The 21,050-nt window shown below is 40.6% G+C and overlaps 1 protein-coding gene across 3 annotated transcripts in view; it reads left to right on the top strand.

Moving 5' to 3' along the window:
- Window positions 1–21,050, top strand: part of LOC111150282 (ST3 beta-galactoside alpha-2,3-sialyltransferase 6) — a 63,903-nt gene that overhangs the window by 2,400 nt on the left and 40,453 nt on the right. Inside the window, exon 2 of one of the 3 annotated variants that reach the window (XM_022507727.1) lies at window positions 17,820–17,999. The gene's annotated coding sequence lies outside the window, so the exon portion shown is untranslated. Of the gene's footprint in view, window positions 1–17,819; window positions 18,000–21,050 lie in introns of those variants that run through there. The other 2 variants (XM_022507745.1, XM_022507737.1) reach the window with 2 other exon arrangements.

The following is a 21,050-nucleotide window of genomic DNA, read 5'->3' as shown; positions in this document are numbered from 1 at the left end:
CCAGATATGCAAAAGAGACACTCAGATTGTTTTGTAGTCTGTTGTCACTGAATAAGGCCAGTTGCCTTAGAGACACTTTATTTTATTGTTTTTTAAAGATTTATTCATTTCAGAGACAGAAAGTGGGGGGAGGAGAGGACAGGCAAAGGGAGACAAATCTTCAAGCAGACCCCCTGCTGAGCACAGAGCCCAACACCAGGCTCCATCTCTGGACCCTGAGATCATGATCTGAGCCAAAATCAATAGTAGAACACCTAACCAACTGAGCCACCAGGCCCTCCGACTCAGAGACAATTGAGATAATGGCAGCTTTGGTTTATAAGGAGAAAATGTTTTCAGAAACTGATTGTATCACCCTGGTCGGGCTTCGTGGGTCTTCCTTAATTGTTCATATGGAGGAGGAGATCTTCATTCCCTGCTCAGTGGAGCTTCTTTCCTGGAGTGATATTTTTACCGTAGTCCCTGAATGTCACCGTCCCAGATTATACGTCTCCTTATAAAGATGCAACAAAATGAGATCACGTTTCAGATTTGTTGGAAATATTCAGTTTGTTCTTCTGCCCCAAATCCATAAAAATCTTTGAGGCTCAGAAAGAAACAGACACTAATTGTCAGAAGAATACCACTGAAAGACTGTTAAAGAAAAAAACCTAAAATGTAAGTCTGTCTTTTGTGAAAATTGCAATTCTCAAGTTATCTCATTCCAGAACATAGTGGTAGCTGTTTTCTTCTGTAGGAGATACTTCTGTGTTCCACCTTATGTGGAATATTGTAGGAGAGAGGTGAAATATGCCACATTTCCTATACGTCTCTGATAAACATCTTCTGCTAGCCATGCAGATTACCACTTGGCTTCTGTGGAAACTACGATTCCATCCAGGGTTGGGGGCCAGATAGTTATTTAATATACATTCCAGCTGATTCCAGTAACATAAAGCTCACATGGCAGGCACTGTGATCCCCGGTGTTTTCACGTGTGTTCTTTTATTAAATCTTCCCATCAACTGTATGAAACAGGCATAATTAGCTCCATTTTATAGTTAAAAAAAAAACCCTAAGATTGTCCCAGCATAAGTGGCTTAGAATGGATCACATAAAGGTCTGCTTGACCTCTGCCTTACACCCTCCCAGGAAACCTCTGTAGTCTACATTCTTTGTGCATATCGTTCAACTTTGCCTTGTACACACTCAACGGATATATCTTCTGATCTGAATATACTTTCTTAATTACCCCTCACTTGAACAGGTGGTCTGCATACTTTGCCTTCCCTTCTGATAGCTCCTGACTTTCATCAATTAGTTATCTTCTGTCTTCTTTGTATCTTTGATGTGCCACTTTGGTGTGCTGTGTCTGGCCAAATTCAGGAGGCTATGTTATCTCCAAGGCATTGTGTTGCAAAAATTCTTTTCATTCTGGATATATTTTCCCTGAAGTCCCACTCAACCTTCTTTCCTAGAAGAAGCCTACCCAGGGGCATATCCCTACTCTCACAATTTCAGTGAACCTCTGCTGTTTATTCTAACTACAGTGGATAACAGAACACATCAGAACTTCCAGGTGAACCCTTTATGGGTTAAAAATAAAAGTAAATTTTTATTACACTGTATGTTAATTATACTTCAATAAAAAACGTATTTGATTTGGAGCAGGCTTGGTGTATAGTGTACAAAGGATACAGTGGACATTGCAGCATGTTAGTAAAAAACTGTATTTCTGGTTCTGTATTAGGATGTCAGAAGTACTGTTCCCTCACATGGTGAGGTGGCAGGAGTTCTTTCCCCAGGTGGTGACTACCAGCACTGAATAAGCAGTGGGGTCTTAGACTTGATCAGGAACTTGGCTGCCATACGGTCAGGCTCAGAAAGGGTAAGATCCTGGGGATGAGTTTGAGAGTAAAAGAAAGTTAAGGAGCAGTAGGAACTGAGTCTCTGTTCCATGGCCCTGTTTCCTCTTCTGGGAGACTTTTTGTCATCCGCAGGGTTGGGGGATGGCCAGCTTACCATTTACTGTTCATCCTTCTGCACTGACTGGAGGGGCTTTCCTCTTCTTAGACCAGTGGGAGAGGAAGGAAAGCACCCAGCCCTTGGGAATTTTTTTTTTTTTTTTTTAATCACAAACACTGAAAAGCTGGTGAAAAGATGTTCTTTCTTTTTGCCTTTTAACCTAAGACACAGTATGCTTAGTAACATGTAATGCTGGTCTTTGAAGGATTCTTTAAACCTTGACCTGCTTTCATCTGGTTGGGAATGGAAAGTTCTGTAGGAGATGAGGAGAACGAAGCCTCCAGATGAAGACATGGCAAGGAAGCTGGAGATAATTGCAAGGGAAGCGACCAGCCATAGGTTGTGCAAGCTGATCCGGAGTTGGTGTGGTTGTAGGTTGCAGTCACTGTGGTGGAAGGTAGGGGTGGCAAGGGAGCAGAGAGTGGTTTTTGCGGTAAATCCTGGGTGACTTTCTGCATAGTCATCCTTAAGGTAGGAATTGAGTTTCAGCTAAGGTTTACTGAGTATTTGCTACCTACCGGGAGGTGTTCTAGGTGCTGGGGTGGGGGGGGGGGGTAGGGCATGCATTGTTGAAAAAGAGAGACTGAGACCCTGCTCTTATAGACTTTATGTTTTTGTGGGAAACAGAGTCAATAGTCAAGGTACAAATAAATGAAAAAAATACCTTTCAGATACAAGGCAATACACCTCGGGCTGTGCTAGAGAGGGAGCTTCTCAGAGGAAGTAGTATTTGAACGGAAATGTGAATGATGAGAAGCAGCTGTCAAGTGAAGACCAGAAGGAAGAGCTTTCTAGAAGGAGGGAACAGCAACTGCAAAGGCCCTGAGGCATGAATGGGTGGGGGCGTTTGGAGAACTTGTAGATGGAGAGGAGTGCAAAAGGAGAGTTTCAAGGTGGGAGAGAGTCATCTGAAGCCTTCAAGTCTTGGAAAAGAGCTTGAATTGTGTTTTCATTAGAATGGGATACCACCAGGGATTTTTAATTAGAGATTAAGTCAGTCATTGCTTAGCGGGCATGGGCTTTCCAGTTGGTGTCTCTCACTTCCTCTCCTTGTCATTCTTTTTCTCTCTCCCTCTCCCTCTGTCTCTCTCCTTCTCTCTCTCTCATATACACACTCACATGCACACACATTCACCCTCAGTCAGCTTTACGTCTTTCTGTTAATTGGCCATCAGTGATTTCTCCTTCCTCACCCCAGGCCAGGGCACAGGCATCCATGCAGAGAGGCAAGGCTCAAATGACCCTGGGCTCTGGACCTCAGCCTCTGAAATAAATCCATATGCTCATAGTTTCATTGTCATGCATACAACTCTGCATCACTAGCTCTGAGTTCTCAGCCCCTCTCCAGACTGAACCTCTAGATAGCTCTACGAAGTCTCTGGCTGGGTGGTATCTGAAACTAGATACTAAAAATTATGTTAATTAGGCAAATCAGTTGCAGTTGATATCTTTCCTAAGACAGTGATTGTCAGAAGAGGTGAAAATTTAAGTAATCCAAAGGCCTTGCCTTTTCCTGAATACCTGCTCTTTCTGTCCCAGACAGGCTGATGTCTACGTGGTCTGTTAGGGGAGGTGTGTGTGCTTTTTAGAATACAGTTTCAGTAGAAATGTGCAAGATTCTTGGACCTTTGTTACGGGAATATCCTATGCCTGAGAAATTTCTTTTGTATTGGTCTTTGTAGATGATCTTAGAGTAATATTTTAATCATGAAGGCTTACGCCCAAGCTGTTATCTCCTAGTAGCACTGGTTTATCAGAAATGAACAAGTCCTCAGCATTTTAGCCATTGTCTTTTGACTCTAGAAAAGTGCCTCATCACCAGTATATTACCGTCTGGGGGAGCTTGGTACACTCCTTAGAGAGAAAATTATTATTGAAATTCTTTAGCCAGATGCTCTGTTTATTAACTTAAATACTTCTTGTCTCTAATATACTTAACCGGAACAACTCACTTTCAGCTTTTTATATCTGTTTCTGGTTGATGGCAAAAAATCTGGAATACCTTTCTATCTGATAGGCAACGATTGCATCTTGTCCTGTTCACCCCTGGTGTACCTGGTGCCGTGTCCAGAACGTTACAGAGAGAGCAAACATTTGCCAGATGACCCATTCAGTGTCCATGGATCAACCCACAGTGTTGCTATATTAGCTCAGTTGTAATGTCTTTATAACTATTATGATTCATTTTTATAACTATAAAGATTATCATCTTGGTATCTCAAAAACTTTACCCAGTGGAGAAAGCAGGAGAAAGATGAATTCATCCCTGTGGATATGTATATATTAATTAAAACTCTCTTGGCTTTGAAAAGTTTCTTCTTTTTGAAAATATTAGAGTGTACCTGTGTTGACCAGAAAGAGACCAGTATGTAAATATCATCAGATGGATAGTTTTTTTTTTTTTAAGATTTTATTTATTTATTTGACAGACAGAGATCACAAGTAGGCAGAGAGGCAGGCAGAGAGAGAAGGGGAAGCAGGCTCCCCCCTGAGCAGAGAGCCCGACGTGGGGCTCGATCCCAGGACCCTGGGATCATGACCCGAGCCGAAGGCAGAGGCTTAACCCACTGAGCCACCCAGGTGCCCCCAGATGGATAGTTTTAAATTTGTTTCCATGTACAGTAAACTTACTTCTTTTCTTTTCCTTTCTTTCTTTTTCTTTCTTTTTTTTTTTTTGAGTAAGCTCTAAGCCAGGATTGAACTCATGACCCCATGAGCAAGAGTCACATGTTCAATCAACTGAGCCACCAGGTGCCCCAGTAAACTTACAGTATAGTTTCATAATTTTTAATTTATGATTATTTGAGTTGGGTTAGTCGGGTCTGTGGTCATACTACTGAGGAAATAAATGTGTGTGCCAAAGATGTGAATAACAAAGTCATTTCCCTCTTTCATAGCACATCTTTAAGTCCACAGTTTCAGGCACTTCAGTAGGCAGAGACATGCATTTCTCAAGTCCCAACACTCTTTATGGACTTTCTTAGATTCCTATTAGGTATCATTTAAGCTAATTAAATGAGATACATACAAATCCCCCGAGGCGTCAAAAGTTCTCTTCCTCAAGATTGCCAGAGCTAGGAGGAATGGGAAGAAGAGCCTGGGTAGCAATGCCTGAGAGCTGAGGGACGTGGGAGGGGCCATCTGGGGGCTCCAGCTGAGACTCACAGTGACAGAGTTTCTCACCAAGAAGGATGTCTTCCAGAGCACTGTTTTGGTTAATAGAGATATTCCGTATTCATATTTTAAAAATTCTAAATATTTAGAGTTCTGCCTTCTAGACTTTCTGTCCCACAAACACATAATGCTATATAAACACAGCCTTCTGGTTTTCCAGCTGTCTCCATGGAGTCCGCTCCCCCTACCCCATCAGATTTCAGTCCTCAGAGAGGTTATCGGTCCTTTGTGCCTGACAGTTGGTGGCATTTTCTTCTTAGAAAATATTCTATTGCAGATATTTAGGGCAGCACAACAGATGGTGCTGCTTTGATTAAAATTAAAAATGTTTGAAAAGAAGCTAATAAATAAGATAAAATGTATGAAACAAAATTAAATGCTTATATTAAAACCTTGTGCAAACCTTTAGTATATAAGAGTTGTTTATGTATTAGAGGGTAGAGGAGGTGAAGATGAGGGAATGTGTCCATTTTCTAAGTTTAGCATGGAGCCAAATAATAAAAAGGTAGAGATTAAAAAAAACAAACAAACAGCACCCTGACATTTTAATGGATAGTTTATAGTTGTATTGTTGTATAGTTGTATAGTTGTATAGTTGTATAGTTGTTGTATAGTTGTACAAGTTGAAAATGGGTTATCCAGGTCCATTTAGACAAGAACAATTAGATGATAATCCAGGCCTTCAATTAGGGTATGAAAGGATATTCAATTCCTTTTTAGCAACAGCGATTAAATTAATTTATAATTTTATTTAACTGATAGAACCTGAAAGCTAAAAGAACTTTCTGTTGTAAATGTAAATGATGTTTGTGAGATAAAGGACACTTCTCTCAAATTACTTTTGCTATTTGGAGACAAAATTTAGGTAAATGTCTAAGTAGTTTAGCTAATTACTCTTGCTTCATTCTGGCTGTGCTACACATAAATTAGAAATAGAATCTTTTGATAAGCAGGATATTGAGAGAGAGGTATGCTTTCTGATCATGAAGTAGCTATATATGTTTTCCAGGTACTGAATTGTTTGAAGGACAAATCTGGTCCTCCTATTACCAAAAAAAAAAAAAAAAAATGTTTTTATACCTTTGGTGGGTAGGGGTCTTCTGCTCCAGCCATAAAATGTTAGAGTCATATTCTTACACAAAATCTTCTACTTAAGCTCTCTGCCTGTGATCACCAATATTCCTGTCCATGTACCTTTTATGATAACATCCTTTAAGCATGGTTTTCATTATGGAAATTTTTTTCTACTCAAGAATCCAGAGAATTTCTCCAGCTGGTCTTTGAAGTTTTCTGTTATCTCATGATGCTACCTTTCACTTGACTCTCTCATTGGAACCTGTAGTCACCGCAAGCCTTCCAGTGCTTTAACTAGAGATGTTCTGTTGATACGTCTTGCCTTTCTTTCCCCTTCCACTCTACCCTTCCCCACCCAGGCCAGATGATAACCTGTGTTGGTTTCTAGCTTCATGGCTTATAACTGCCTCACTCTGCCTGATTTCCCTAATGACTCTTGGCATCACTTTCCTTATTTATAAAATCGACATAATGGCCACATCACAGTATTGCAATTAAAGAAAACACATACAAACAGGTCAGCATAGTTTCTGCCAAATACCGTTTAACCGTATTACGCCATTATTACTGTTATAACTCTATGATGATAGCTATTATTATGTCGCTATTCTCCCTCACGTAGTTAAAAATTAACTTTCTCCAGGAAAACTTTGCTTGACCGCATCAAGCTCTAATTTTTTTTAAGTCTGTTTCATCTTAGCACCTGGCTTCACTTTGGACTTTATTAATGTACACGTGTTGTTGTATTTCTTTATTCTTTGGTGAACAAGAACAAATGTTTGGGCACCTATGATGTGCCACATGCTGTGCTATTGATTAGAGAGGAATCCAAGGTCACATGGAGGAATGCGGTGTGCGTGTGTGTGCACACACGTGTGCCCCCACATGCATGCATGTGCAGGCATGTGGGCTTTGGGTGGAATTGGGGATGAAAATCTTTTGGTTGAATAACACTAGTTTTTCACGATAAACTAGGGTTAAGAAGTAAAAATTGCTCTATTCCGATGCCCACTAAAAATCTTAACATCTTTTAGCCTGAGTTTTTTTAGATGGTTTAAAAAGTATGATAGTTACTCTTATTCTTGAAACAGCTTTACACATGCTTGCTTTCTTAGACTCTCCTCTGTCCTCATCCAAATGCGGAGTGAAGGTAGAACTTGAAGTCCTTCCCAAGAGCAGAATACAAAAGATGATTCTGAGCTATGGTGGGGAGGGGAACAGTTGAGAAGGTGAGGAAAACGTTCCAGAAAGCACAAACAGCATGGTCAGAGGTGCTGGAGCATGAAACAGTGTTGAGAATGACTAAAAACTGTGCAAAGGTTAGTGCTTTTAGACCATAATGTTCAAAGTCAAGCATTTTAGGAGATGCCACAGGAGAGAATGTAGGTGTTAGCTCAATCAGACTCAGAGACCTATGGCCTGTATGTTTAGATGTCCCTAAGAGGTTATGCACTTGGGGAATGAAGGTCTATATGGACAATTTATAATAGGCAAATTCTTCACATTGCTTCTAACATTGGACTTGGATTTTACATCATGGAATACATCTCTTCCATTTGCTGCTTTCATGAGAAAATGGTGGAAGCATTAGTAATGGTGATGTATCATTGATGTTAGAGCTCTCTCTCTCTTTTTTTTTAATATTTTATTTATTTATTTGTCAGAGAGAGGGAGAGAGAGTGAGCAAGCACAGGCAGGCAGAGGCAGAGGGAGAAAGCAGGCTCCCTGCCAATCAAGGAGCCCGATGTGGGACTCAATCCCAGGATGCTGGATCATGACCTGAGCTAAAGGCAGCCGCTTAACCAACTGAGCCACCCAGGCGTCCCAGAGCTCTCATTTTTAATAACCCAAGTATTTCAAACATAGAAATATTAAATGTCATTTGAGATTTCTGAAGCATGGGATTCTATGTGCAATGTGAGAATAGGGACAGAGATATCCGGGGAGAAGTGTTAAGAGATCACTACAAATTCATAGCCTTGAGACTTTTGGTACCCTCTTATACATTTTACACAATAGAAAGCCAAGTGTTTCTGTTCATAGCTTCATTTTCTATAATTAGATGCTGTGTGTTTTTACTCCAAAAATAAGTCTTCTGCTAAGTCTGAATGGTGTCCAGCATTTTAACTCTGTCCTTTGGTGTTGATTTCTCTTGCTTAGAGATTAAGCAATCAGACCCAGAGCACCCTAACCACAAGAGTTTAGAATTCCCAGAGAAGAATGAGATGTGAAAGAAAAAACACTGGAACTTACTTGAACTGTAATTAGCCTGAAAATGGAATGTGTGGGAGAGGTCTGCAAGGAGGGTAGGAAAACAGAGGGCAAAGCAAAAAGTGCCCTAGCACGTTTCCAGCACTGTTGAGGGGAGAATGTATCCTTAGGACTTATAATGGGTCTCTGCTTATCAGACAGAATTTTTAATTATCACCCATTTATAGAAGTTGCCAATCGGCCAATTCAAATATATGTATTCCTCGGCCTTCACATTTTTCTCATCTGAAGTAAATCACTTGAGCATTTGTGGTAACACACCTGTTCCTAGGAGTTGACCATCTCAGGTAAACTGGCCGCTCAAGTGGCTGACGCTTGGGCGGTGGCTTCTCCCAGACAATGCCCCTCTCTTGAGCCTCTGCTTGGGTTGCTAAGACCTCTGTTTCTTGGACGGCTCCAATTCCTCTATTTTTTTTTTAAGTATTACGGAGGAGTACAAAACCACATCTTACATTTCTTCCAGTGAGCCCACCCATGTAATGTACCTCTAGATAAAGAGCTAGTGCATTGCCTGCCCTCCAGGAGTGCAGGGTGTGTGGGCTCCCACCCTGTTGCCGCTCCCCACACCCCCATCCTAACCACTGTTCTGACTTTTTAGGGCCATATGGTAATTTTTTCTTCTTCTGTTTCTCTTTAATTTGAATTAACATCCAGGTATTCTAAATAGCTCTAGAGCATCAGAGTCCTTCTGGCTGAGGGTGAGGACTGGGCATTTCAGGAAGAGTGTTCTGGGTTGAGTTGTGGCCCTCAAAAAAGACACGTTGAAGTCCTAAATCCGAGTACCTCAGGTTGTGACCTCATTTGGAAATAGGGTCATTTCGGCAGCAGTTGGTTAAGATGAAGTCATGCTGGAGTAGGATAGGCTCCTAGAGCAGTGTGACTGGTGTCCTTGTAAGACGCAGCATGTGTGCAAAGACAGAGACGCAGAGTAACACCACGTGAGGTCAGTGGGATCGAATGATGCATCTATAACCTGAGGAATGCCCGGGAGTGTTAGCAACCCCAGAAGCTAGAAAGAAGCAAGGAAAGATTCTCCTCTACAGGTTTTAGTGGGAGCCCGGCCCTGCTGACACCTTGATTTTGGGCTTCTAGCCTCCAGAACTATGAGACAATAAACTTGTGTTGTCAGAAGCCACCCTGTTGTGGTACTTTGTGCTTGCAGCCCTGGGAAACAAATGTAAAGGGTCTGCAGTGGGCATGGTGGCCCGACTCCTCGTCTCTGCGGCCCCAGAGTGCACCTCTGCCTCGGAGCCGAATTGCCCTGGCTACACCGCGTCCAAGCTGCTCCTGTCTAGACTGGCTCACAGAGCACTCTGTCTTACTCCGGGTTGCCCGGCATCCATGCTATGCCCCATAGGAGATTTCATTACCATTATATGCTTTTTTCTTTATTTCTTCACTAGTGCTTTCAGACTGAGCCAGGTTGGTTTCCTGACATACCCCAGACCAAAGCCCTGCACATCAGCCCTCTGTGCCTTCTTATCGTTGCCTAGTGGGTCTTTGCCGAGGTGTCTTTAGCCATTGTACCACACCCAGACTGGGGCCACATCCTCCATCCTGTTTTCCCTAGTTCCTCTGGTCCAAATCCTTTTTGATGGGGGGGAGGGGGGGAAACAACTTTATTCTTTAAGTGAAATCTCTATTTTCAAATAGTATGGCATGCTGTAAGTAAAGGTTTCATTTTGCCGACATTAGGTATATCAAAGACCAGTTCTCATCTGAAAAAATAAAAAAGCAGTCAGATCAAAAAGCTGTCTAACAATTAGGCTTTAGTAAGTAATAAGGAACTATGAAGAGCATATTGGATAACAGAGTACTTTATTTAGGGAAGAATTAGTTTTAGTCTGCCTTCCAACTTACCTTTTTTTTTTTTTTTTTTCCTCCTGAGCTGAGTTTCTGGTGTTAGGGAACCACAAGGACCGTACTATTCTAAGGTCCCCAGGGTGACTCCATGGACTCAGGCCACTTCCTCTGGTCTTCTTTTGTACCCTTGCTTTGGGACCTAGGGACTCACTGGTGGCTTTTGACTTAAACGCTCTTAGCATAAACTCTCTGTCCCTTAGCTTTGTATGTCATAGCATATGTCCCTTCCTTTCTGTTCAGAGGTCATTACATACTGCTACTAACTATGGGGCAGTCTTCAGGACATTTTTTAAAAATCACTGGACATGGGAAGTTTCAAAGGTGTAAGTAATCCTACTTTTGGTTTCTGTTCTATTTGTGGCGCCTTATTCTCATGCTGTGTCGTGGCCGGTGCGACGACACGAGCAGGGTCGAGAAGGTAAGAGAATGGAGAGAGAATAAGACTTGTAAAGAAATGAGGACAGGAGGGACACAGTGGATGATGTCCAAGCAGTGCCAATTTTATTCAAGGCCGTGAGGCATTATATAGCTAACAGTAACAATTATAAGGAAGTATCTATTTTCGGTTGATTGCTAATACACACGTAACATTCACGTGAAACCCCTCAAGCTTTTACGAAGCCCATTTCCCAAGCACTGGTAGCGGATCTTCTGACGCCAGTAACTTTTGTCTATTTAGTTAATCTTTAACTAGCAATTCACGAGCTTACAGTGGTGCAATTTATAATCCATGCAAGTACCGGGTAATCTTGTAACAGTTAGATGTGCAACCCAGTTTTGCCTCTAATACGTGCAGGCAGTCACGTCAGCAAGTCTTAGGGTCCATAGCTCAGGCTCTTTCTCTAGCGCAACTCAACTGATACTCAGGAGGCACGAGTCAGGGCCTGGTTTGATCCCTCGCCTCTAGTTGGGTCCGTGGCTGCCTACAATGCTGAGTCTCTTTCAGCTTCTGGTTCCTACTGTGTATACTATTCCTATTTCTATTTTACCCTTTGAGGGGGAATGAAAAAAAAATCGTAGCTTTTGGGCTAATCGTGTATTCTGTACAATACACATATTATGCAATGAAAACGAATAAGATGTGCACTTTGAATCTCTTGGTAAGAGGTTAGAATGAGGCCAAAGGTTATGTTTGGTATGTTTGTGTTTGTTTAAATGTGTGACTGTATGGACTCGCTCTCTTGACTCAGATACCCCTTACACTCTGAGATCTTGTGCCATGGGCTATCTGGGTAATAAATACCTGTGGTGGATGGACAGATGGATGAGTGGATGATGAAGCTGCTCCCTCTTGGCCAGTTATTTTATTGAACTGCTGGTAGGATAAATTTAACTTGGGTTCAGGACCACCTCTAGAGCCTGGAAGTATTTTCCTAAGCTCAGGAGGATTTCTTGGGCTGGAGTCCAGGGATCTAGAAGTGATATCTCCTTGGCTTGCCTATGGAATGTGCTAAAACATTTGGCTGGTTGTGCGAAAATGGGGCCACACATTGGGACCCTCAGTGTGATGGAGCTACTTCTTTCATTTGAAAGCCAGATTTCTTTTTCTATTTACCTACGTGGGGATGCTGTATACTTCTTTGGAAATCTGCTAGGAGACTTGAGTTCCCTTTCCTTCTGAAGACGAATGTCCTTCTTCAAATTCCCTTTTGCATTTCTGGACTAAGTTATCTTATAGTGTGAAGAATGCAGCCATTAGTAAACAGTTATCCATATTTTAAAAATCTGCCTTTTGAGGCTTTCCCAGAAATCTTTTTTTATACAAAACAATGTTAAAGGCATAGCAGTCCCGGAGATGTTTCTTCACGGATTCATAGAGTTAATTTCAGTTTACACTTTATAATAAAACTTGCTACAGTGTTCTTGAGCTAAAAAGTTTCATTAATGTAAATCAATGATTGTTTTTAGTCACACTGTTTATAGGTCTAACAACTTCAAGATCATTTTATGGCTTTGTCTAATTGTCTGCTTTATCAAACATTTACCCTGGCACATAGTAGGCACTTGCCAATCCCTTGATTCTAAAGAAAAATTTGGTTATCTTTCTGTGTGGTTGTACCTTGGATTATTTTCTGGCCAAAACACAGAACAAAGCATTCCAGAGAAATGTTTGTTTTGTTTATCTGCTTGCTCAAATGCTCTGATTTTTCTGCCCAGTGTGGTGTGCCCAAGAAGAGAAAGTGGTTGTAGGATACAGACTATTTTCTCCACCTACTTTCTCTTCACTATGTTCTGTCTTGAACAGGATTAGTATAGATTTAATTTAGCTGGAAATTTACTTTCCCATTTAAAATACACTTAACTTCCCCTTTTCAGAGAGTGATAGTATTTTAATTATCTAGGTATTTCTATATGACTTGAATTATCAAAGATTTCTTTCTTTACAGAAAAACCCTATTTAAAAGGGAAATTTCAATTTTATTTTTTTAAAAGATTTTATTTATTTATTTGAGAAGAGAGAGAATGAGCGGTGGGGAAGGGCAGAGGGAGGGAGAGAGAGACAGAGCGAGAGAAAGAGAAGCAGTCCCCCTGCAGAGCAGGAAGCCATCCCAGGACCTAGAGATCATGACCTGAGCTGAGCCACCCAGGTGCCCCAGAAATTTCAGTTTTAAAGTATTTCTAGCAATTTGTAAGATTCACTGTCTCAGTAAAGTATTTTATCTAGATGGGAAAAAAAATTTTTTTGGCTCCAAAATGGCATTTAGATAAGCAGTCCTCTAAAAGCAACCTGAATGTCTGTTAGTAAGGAATGGATAACTTTATGATATATTTGGTGGGTAGAATATTCTACAGAACTTGAAAAGAATGAGCCAGACCTTTCTGCACATCGGTATGGATGAAACTCAAAACCCAAAATGTAGAGTGAAAAACACAGATTTCAGAATGTTATATATTTGTTATATAAATGTTAGACATTACTTAGAACAATATCATATGCCAGATAATGTTTATGAATGTGTGTGAGTACAGTGCATGCCTACGTATGCCTATGAATAAAAAGTGGACTGGCTCTCTATCAAATTCATGATAGTGGTTGTCCCTGGGAGAAGAGGAACAGGGATAGGGAGGGGCACATAAATGTACATTTTTAAAAAGTCCCTGAGTTGGGGGCACCTGGGTGGCTCAGTGGGTTAAGCCTCTGCCTTCGGCTCAGGTCATGACCTCAGGGTCCTGATTTCGAGCCCCACATTCGGCTCTCTGCTCGGCAGGGAGCCTGCTTCCCCCCCTCTCTCTGCCTGCTTCTCTGCCTGCTTGTGATCTCTGTCTCTCTGTCAAATAAATGAATAAAGTCTTTAAAAATAAATAAATAAATAAATAAAAAGTCTCTGAGAAGATATGGTTATCTCAGTTAATGGGCTCAGGTACATTTGTTATATTAACATATGGACTTCTATTAAAATTTTTGTAATAAAAAATTCTGTGTAATATTTCCTAACGGAATAGGTTCCTACCAGGAACCATGTATTTATCAAGACTCTGGGAATGAGACTAAAGCTATTCTAATACATCTCATTCACGATGCCATTCTGTGAAAAATGAAAAGTTGACAGAATAAATCTTGAATGGGAGGAAAGCTCCGGATACCTGCTCCTGGGAAGTTCTCGCAGCTTACAGGTCCAGAATAAGGACTCAGGCAGCAGACCGCCTAGACCAAACCCTGGCTTGCCACCTTCCAGGTTTGAGACCTTGGACAGGTAGACCTTTCTAAGCCTTTCTGTGTCCCTAGCTGTAGAATTTGAGTAACATTGCCCGGGCCAGGGCTGGGGAGGGCTGTGAGCTCATGCGAGGGGTACACACTCCCCGAGATCAGCTGTTAACTGTTTCCAGCATTGCTCTATCAGCAGCCTCAATTCTTCTGTGTGTATCTTTCATTCTCACCTCAGAATCTTTGCAAATGCTCTTTCCTTTGCCCAGAATGTTTTTCATTTTCATCTCTCTCTCTGGTTAACTCTTCAGTAGAGTTCTCTGAGAATTCCCCCAATTCTTCAGGGAAGCTTCCCTGTCCTCGACTTGGGTCAGTTTCTAGCCATACCGCAGCTGTAATTTAAATAATTACTTGTGAACCGCTTATTAATATCTGCCTCTCTCCTGGTTGGTAATCTGTTTTTACTTTTTATTTTCCTTTTCTACTTTATTTTTAGTGCCTGGAACAATGATATAGAATAGGCATTGAGAAACTATTGATTAAATCAACAGTTATTGTAGATGGTGGAAACTTTCGGAGTTAATTTTTTGAGGAAATAAATTTTACTCACTTTGCCAAAAGGATTAACCTACTAGTATTAGTAAGTGAATCTAGGATTATGTGATTTCATAAAAAAATACTTATCACATGTATTGGTTTACTTGTAAAAATATTATAAAGTACCCCAAATTAAGATTTGCATCATATTTGTAATTCGGCTTTAGATAATCATCTGATGGATAGTAATATAAGTATCATCACATATTTTCATGTACTGTGGAAAGCAGGAAAATTTTCAATACTTTAATCTTAAGATTTTATGTAGGTTCATCTGATTGCTTGCCCTCATGTTAACTCACTTTTTTCTTTTAAAAATAGCAAAAGAGGAATTAACAGGTGATACTTCCCAAGGAGCAGAATAAGTCAGGTTCATTCAGGATTAACTGACAAGTAAATAAGCAGTTTGAAAAAAATGGCTTTTGTCAATTGGATGGAATGCTACTTGTAACCTTTAAGCAAACTGAAACAGCAAACTCTGACTTTCAGAGTCAGAAGAAGGGCAGGAAACGGATTCCCTCTTAGTTGTTGGTTTATTTACTCTGGGAGAGAAACATAAGAACACTTCCAAATTTAAGGAAGGTCTGTGTTCAGATATTAGCGCATTTCTCCAGGAAAGATACCACATAGGATTTTGAAGTGATTAAAGTCCAGATTTATTAGATCGGGGATCAGAGCCAGAAACAGGGACTTTCAAAACACTGAAGGCATTTTTATGACTCTGATGGATGGTAGGGAGGTGAAATTTCAGAGCTAGGTAAATAATGCAAAGCCCTCCATTGAAAAAGGAGACCACAAATTGTAGCCTTGGGAGAATTACCCCTTCCCCACCTTTGCAGACACATGATTTTATACCGCAGATCACTGGGAAAAATTTATAGCCATATTTTCTTTCACTCTACTTCTCTGTTAACTGTTGTATAGGGAAATCATAAGTAACTACATTTTTGAATGCTGAATGCATATTTACAATATAGTTGCTTGGTTTTAAATATTTGCTAAGCTTGGAGTATGATCATCATTTTTTTTTAATGGAAGTAAAACATTTCCTCTTTAGAATTGTGCAAAATTATTGTTCAAAAGTATGACGGGGGCAGGTACTGCAACATACTAGGATACAGACTTACTTTGAATTTTGAATGTGTGGACTCACAAAATCCTGCTAATTACCACTTACCCTATTTATTAGTCATCTGCCTCCAGATCAAGGTGGGAGAGTACTTTTGAAGTCATACGATTAGAGGATTCTGTGCACTTTGGGGAACACTAATTTAAATCACATTTTAAGGCTGGTAGTCGAGTTATATACTTGACACTCTTGACTCACAGCCTTGGCATTACTGGGCAGCTTGCTAGAAATGCAGGTTCTTAGGCCGCACCCCAGACCTACCTAATCAGAATCTACAGTTTAGCAAGATGCTCAGGTGATGCCAATGGACATTTAAGTTTGTTAAGCGCTGCTGTCCAAATGCCCCCAAGTGATTTTTAGAACAGAGTATTTTTAGTAACAAGTGACTCATTATCTAATAATGTAACCTGTTATCTTTCCTGTATTATCTTTGGGCAACCCAAATATTAGCAAGTTCTCTCTTTCTGAGCTGAAACCTACCTCCTTGAATATTGCTTTTACTGGGTTTGGCTTAATAGCCCCCTCCCTTTCCCCTCACCCCACTCAGCCTTCGGAACCAGGCTAATGCCTCTTCTTCATGATGGTCATTCAAACAGGAACTGGGTGATCCTGTTTCCTGCCTTGATTTAAGTTTCTCCAGGTGTAAGTAAGTCCCTCTCCCCCGAGCTCTTCCTGAGATGATACTTTTTGGGGTTTCTTTACCCAGTGTTCAGACTAGATAACTTTAAAGGACCCTTCCAACTTCAAAATTGTGATTTCTCCTTTACTTTCAGCTGGTAGTTAAGTACTAGTGGGCAGAAGATGACAGAAACCCAGGAGCTGTACTCTCTTTGCATTTAAGGAGAATGATTCTGAGGCACAAATGTATAATTATCCATAATTTCCTTAGGCTCAGAATTCTGCTTCACAGTGGAGACTTCCATTATAATAATAGCTACTAGAGAGCACCACTTTGCCTTTCTTGCAATTTCTAAATGCATCAACTTCTGCATTTCAAAAGTGGAAATAAGCATTTGTTGTGTCTCTGTGAATTTTCAATTTCAAAGAAAAAAATTCCCTGTAATCCATGACTTAGTACATTAGCGGATTTCGTTTTCCTCTAGTGTCTTTCGGTAATGTGTCACACATACATCCATCTTATACATAGAAATAATTTTCGTGTTCTCAGCTTTTAAAATGTTTCCTTCTTTACTTGGTGGATTCTGAATATTTTTTCATGGTATTTAATGATTTTCATAATAGTTAAGCACAATTATTTCCTTATTGTACGACATCAGAATTCATAGTGACTGCTTAAGTAAAGTATTTGTCATATTTTTATTGGTTTGGTTTTTTGATATTTGTTTCCTAAGGATTTTTTTTTTTAAATAACATTTTCTACTACCACAAATACAGAGTGTGCAATTTTTGTTTTGTTTGTTTTTGTATCAGGATTAGTCTTGTGTAAGAAAAGCTGTAGCAAGAGCAGTTTGGGATATTTTTTTCAAAAATTTTTTTTTTTTTTTTTGAGGAAATAGCCCACAGCACATTTTTAAACAACTTGTTCTTGTAATTTCTCCATGCTTCCTTTCCCCTCATTTTCTTCTAGATATTTTCATTCTTCTTGACCTCCTGCTTATTCTCCTGTCTCCCTTCCCTTCCTCCTTGGAGGGTTTTCAGAGCAACCATGTCCCCTCTCACCTTTGCATTTAACAATAAAGCTGTGTGTATGTGTGGAGAGAAGCTGAAAAATAAGACAGATGGTTCTTTCATTACCAGGTTGTTTTGGATTAATTGAACTGGATTTTTTTTTTTTTTTTCCAAGAAGCCTGAGCTGGGTGTAGTGGATAGCCAGTCATGAGCTATAGTAATGTAATATATGCTGCCCATTTTGTTCTTGGATTTTTTTGTTTGTTTGTTTGTTTTTGGTAATTTCATCACCCTGTCAAGCATTTTGGGAGGGGTCAGAAGTGAGTTTACTAAGATGATGTATTCATTGAACATTTTTTAATGGCTTAAAGCTTTTCTTGAGCAGTGAAGCCCATTCGTACTAAGCAATGCTATTTTTGTGTTTTCGTTCAGCACTTGCAAGTGGAGAAGCAGCCCATCCCTTTATATTGGGTGATTGCTAGTGGAGAAGCTCTGACAATTTAGCAGACTGGCTCTTGGGCCTCTCTGACCCTTACCACATCCTTCGCCTTCAGGAGCAGAGTGACCTTCAGGAGCAGAGCGCCTTTGGGAAACAGATTCCTAAAAGTGCAGGTAAGACGCTACCTCTGTCTCAGACTTCTTAGTTGGGAGTTTGAACACTTGGAAGTTTCTTATACAATGTTGCCACCTCTAGCAGATGACTTTTAGATGCCTATTAATACATCTCTTACTAGTTCAACATGTGACCAGAGGGGTCATGAGTCTTTGAATGTCACCAGTGACTGATCAGCATATCCCAAGTTGAGCTATGGAAGTTGTAAATACTTTTATTATTATTTTAAAATTTATTGGGGTGCCTGGGTGGCTCAGTGGGTTAAGCCTCTGCCCTCGGCTCGGGTCATGATCCCAGGGTCCTGGGATGGAGCCCCGCATCGGGCTCTCTGCTCAGCAGGGAGCCTGCTTCCCTCTCTCTCCTCTCTCTCTCTCTCTGCCTGCCTCTCTGCCTACTTGTGATCTCTGTCTGTCAAAAAAATAAATAAAATCTTAAAAAAAAAAAAATAAAATAAAATTTATTTATTTAAGTAATCGCTACACTCACTGTGCGGCTAGAACTCATAACCCCAAGATCAGGAGTTGCATGCTCTTCTGGCTAAGCCAGCTGCCCCTTAAATTTTTTTTTTTTTATTCTTAATGTGGATAGATCATCTTTGGGACTATTCTTAGCCAATATGGAAGGGAAAGAGTCAGAAACTGAAACACTGAAGCTAAAAACAGATCATTACGTGCATCATGGCTATTGTAGAAACTGCTGTTAATAAACTGTGTAACCTTGGGCAAGATGCTTGCCCTCTCTGGGCCTTGTTTTCTCAATAGAATGAACTCTAGTTTCCTTTCCATCCTTAAATGCTACAAGTAATAATAATTTTATTAAAGTACCTTAATATGATTTATAGGGATATTCTCTTTACTATTCCTGGAACCCATGTACAAATTTAAAACCCCACTTCGTGTATTTATTCTGAGAAAGCTCTGGAGCTCAAATGTCCATCAGGAATTAGCTCCACGTTTTACCCATTCGTCTAAACTGTCTTCCTGGTTGGTGAAGGCTCATCAGAAAGCAGTTATTCTTTTAGCAAATTTGTTACATTACTCTTTTGTTTGAAAATTATTTTTGTGAAGGACACCCATTGACTGAGAACATAATGCTTTCTTTTTTTTTTTTCAAAGATTTTATTTATTTATTTGACAGACAGAGATCACAAGTAGGCAGAGAGGCAGGCAGAGAGAGAGGAAGGGAAGCAGGCTCCCCGCTGAGCAGAGAGCCTGATTTGGGGCTCGATCCCAGGACCCCAAGATCATGACCTGAGCTGAAGGCAGAGGCTTTAACGCACTGAGCCACCCAGGTGCCCCAATATAATGCTTTCTTTAGTGGTACTGGCAGATTTGGACATGTACAATGGCTTTGGGCTTTGGTCCTTGGGAATCTTTTGAGCTCTTCACTGTCACACCGAGATTACTCATGAGTGGTTTCAGGGTCCTGAGCTCCTGGGCTGGCAGAACTCTTGACAACTGCAGACTCAGGCTGGACGTGGTCCTAGATCTGCAGGTTTCTTATTGCCAGACATACCTTGATATATTGGACTCTGAGCCATCATCATCTTGGTGATTGTGGAACTGTCTTTCCTGCCAGTCTACACATCTCCTGGCATCAGATGGAAGTGCAGATTCTGGTGTGTGCCTGCGCTCTAATTCCAGCCCTGCCACTTACTACCTTGGGGAAGGGATTCTTGAGGATGTTAAAATTTCTCTGTGCTTTAGTGTCATCACCCGTGTGGTAGGGATGACAGTAGTACCTTTCTCCAAGGGTGGTTTTGAAGAGTAAAGGAATTACACATGTAGAATATTTAGAACAGGTCTATTATGTAAGTGTTCAGAATGCTGAAACTATTTTTATTGCCATCTGTTGCAGTTCCATTTTCTGTTCCCATTCTCTAGGGCTGAGACACTCAGCTCCTCACCCCTACCTTGTTAGACATTGCTGATTGTCTCTTTCTTCCCGAATCTAGAATGCAATATTTGAATCCTTCTCAATAGCATATCTGCATAAGATGAAACTGTCCACTCAAATTTTTCCGGAGTTCTTGATTTTATTTCTTGTTTCAAGATGTGAATTTGATATGCTGATTCCAAGTCTGGGTTTTTTTTTTTTTTTTTTAACTAAAACTCCAGAGCAGTTATATTATGAAAAGCATAAAAAGATGTTGCTTCTATAGCCAGAAATTGGGTCTAATTCTCACATGAGTTTTGCTGATGGATTACTTCTACCTTGAACCCCTTTCATTTTTTATTCAGAAGCAGATGAATAAGTCTTCCTATCAGGGATGCTTTGAAATGTTGAAATGAATGTGCAGAAATAGCTTAGTAATGGAAGCTTAATTTTCTAAAGCTATTATTAGTGCAATGGCATTAGTTCTTCAGGGTCTTTGCCATGATGTTACAAAGTTCATTTTTTAGTAAGACCTTGGTCTGTGGGCAGTTAATATTTCGTGAGTTTTAAAAGAAAAACGAGAACAAGGTTAGGAGAGTCCTTACCGCATGCCAGACTTTAACCTGAGGGCTTTATATTTACTACGTACCATAGCTCTGTTGGGTTAGGTATTATTGCCATCTTACAGCCGAGGACACTAAGTTATAAAGAGATTAAGCAACCTCCCAGGGTCCTGTAACTGGTCAGATATGTAGAGCTGAGACTCAAACCCCCAGGGTCTGATCGCTGTGCAGGCAGCTTTAACACCTAATTATGCTGCTACCTGCAAAGAATTAATTGTATGGAGAAGAGAAGATGGAGCCCGACATGCCAGGCTAAGCGATTTTACATTTATTTGGCAGATTGTGGAAAGCCACTGATGGTTTCCCTGTGGAGTGGGTGACAGAATGAGAGCCGGGCTTTGAGGATTTGTGCCAGGTGCAGCACGTGGGCTGGTTTCAAGAGACATTAGAGATCATTGCTAGAAGCTGAGAAGAAATGTTCACATGGCTTTAGGGACCAGCATTAATTAAAATAAGACCTTGAGAACGCCCACATTTATGTGTGCCCGGGAGGAGGAGACCTGGAAATGTAGGCAGAGAAGTTAGAGGAGTGAGACCCAGGGCGGTGAAGTG

This window comes from Enhydra lutris, unplaced genomic scaffold, assembly GCF_002288905.1.
Source record: "Enhydra lutris kenyoni isolate GAN:26980312 unplaced genomic scaffold, ASM228890v2 scaffoldscaffold2, whole genome shotgun sequence".
NCBI lineage: Eukaryota > Metazoa > Chordata > Mammalia > Carnivora > Mustelidae > Enhydra > Enhydra lutris.
Note: the sequence above shows the minus strand (reverse complement) of the source record. Positions and strands in the feature narration are given on the sequence as shown.